The sequence below is a fragment of the Solanum pennellii genome, chromosome 1, assembly GCF_001406875.1.
Source record: "Solanum pennellii chromosome 1, SPENNV200".
Classification (NCBI taxonomy): domain Eukaryota; kingdom Viridiplantae; phylum Streptophyta; class Magnoliopsida; order Solanales; family Solanaceae; genus Solanum; species Solanum pennellii.
Genome location: NC_028637.1, coordinates 91,557,637 through 91,559,687, shown reverse-complemented (window position 1 = coordinate 91,559,687; position 2,051 = coordinate 91,557,637).

Genomic DNA, 2,051 nt, shown 5'->3' with positions numbered 1-2,051 from the left:
AGAGAATTAAAACGGGTAGCAAGAGCATTCCAAAGAGCCCCAGAAGTAGCAAAACCACGAGCGTACTTCTGAATTTGCGGGCTAATCACAGCGAGAAGACATGCATGAATTTGAGTATCGATAAGGGACCACGACATATGGTCGGGATTTGGTGCTGTCGAGGTTTTACCATCTTTGTCCGTGACGGTTACATTGACTGGCGGTACTATGCCGGTGCCGTCGACCCAACCAAGAAGAAGATGTGCGGAGAGCGCCATCTTGACGCTATTCGACCAGGCTGGATAATTATGATCGATTAATTTTTCTGGGATGAGATTGTGAAGATTGCGAAGGAACAATTTCACACCTGAGGGAAGGGTGGCAAGGGGATCGGCTGCCATTGTTGATGAAGAGAGGCAGCCGAAAATTTTTTTTTGTTGCTGTTGATCGGCGGCAGCAGCAGCAAGGAAGAAGAAGGTTAGGGTTTTTTTTTTTTTTGGGTTTTGGAAGAGTTTAACCTTAGCTCTGATACCATGATATAATAATGAGTCTTATTGATTAAAGATTGTACATCCGATATATATAGAGAAAACATGAATAAATAATTACACATGAGTCACATAATTTGTGCTAATTATAGTTACTCCTATTAAACTCATGCAGGGAAAATTTTAGAAACAAAGATCAAACATGTTTTATTTTTTTTCCCAACTTTAGTTCAGAATTCTTAAGTTAATTGTCAAACAGCTAGACATTAAGGGATCGTTTGGTAGGAACTATTAGGAGAAATAGTCCAAGTATTATGTGTAGTATTATTTAATAATATGTTTGGTAGGAATTTTGGGGCAATTCATGTATTAGTTATACACCCTACATGGTATTAGAGGGTGTATAACTAATACCTTCCATTTGGTGGTATTAGCTTTAATACCATGGGACTAATCTAGGTAAAGACAAAAATACCCCTCAAATCCTTTTAATCATTTTTTTTTGATTTTATATTTTATATTTATACTAATAAATTTATTTAAATAAATTAGCTTACAAATTTTTATTATTTAGATATAATTTTTTATTTCTAAAATATGAGTTATTTAATCTATTAATTATTAATATAAAATATTATAATCCGACTAATATGCTAATGTTGATGTATGAATTTAAGAACAATTCATAAATAAAATATTGTCTCTTAATGAAAGTCCATTAAAACACACAAGTAGTCTAAAACAAGAGTGTATATATATACACACACAGCTCGTCTCGAGTATAAAAATAGTTTAAATTATTTTGCTATGTTTATTTTTTATTTTTATTTTATTTTATGATAAAGAGTCTTTTTAAAATTTATTTATACAAAACAAAATTCTATAAATTTTCTCTATAAATCATTATAGTTGTGTGACCTTTTGAGATATTAACTCCAATATATTAAGATCACAATTATTTATTCTCAAATAATTTAAGTGAAAAAATAGTGAACATGACAATAAAATTTCTATTTTCCTAGCAAGTTAAAAATGTAATAAAAAATAATATTCTTCGTGAATTATCTACCTCGACTCAATTAAATTAAATAGAAAATCTCACAATAACTCTAGGGTATAATTGAAAAGAATTTTTTTTGTAAACTTTTAAACCACACAGAAAATTAGGTAAGAAACGATGAACCAAACACTTAATAAAAATAATCCGTGCATTACAAATCCCTGCATTACTAATCCATGCATTATTGATCTTTCTACCAAACGACCCCTAAATATTTTGTTATGTTCAACTATGTCTTCAAAAGTGGTCCTCCCTAGAAGCTATGTGTGATATTTTGTCAAAATGAACATGTAACTAGTTTTGTACTCTCAAAGGTGTTAAATTAAAGAGGCTATAGCTAGCAAAAATTAAAGATTCTATGTAAATGAGATTGACGCATATGACACATGAATTTTCTGAGTTATCTACTTCAAGAAAAAAAACATGTAAATGAACTTTTAATTTTTTATGTCAGTCAATTCATATATAGTGCATCAAATTCGAGAGCTATATAGGTCATTCCGTTACATCCCCCCCCCCCCCAA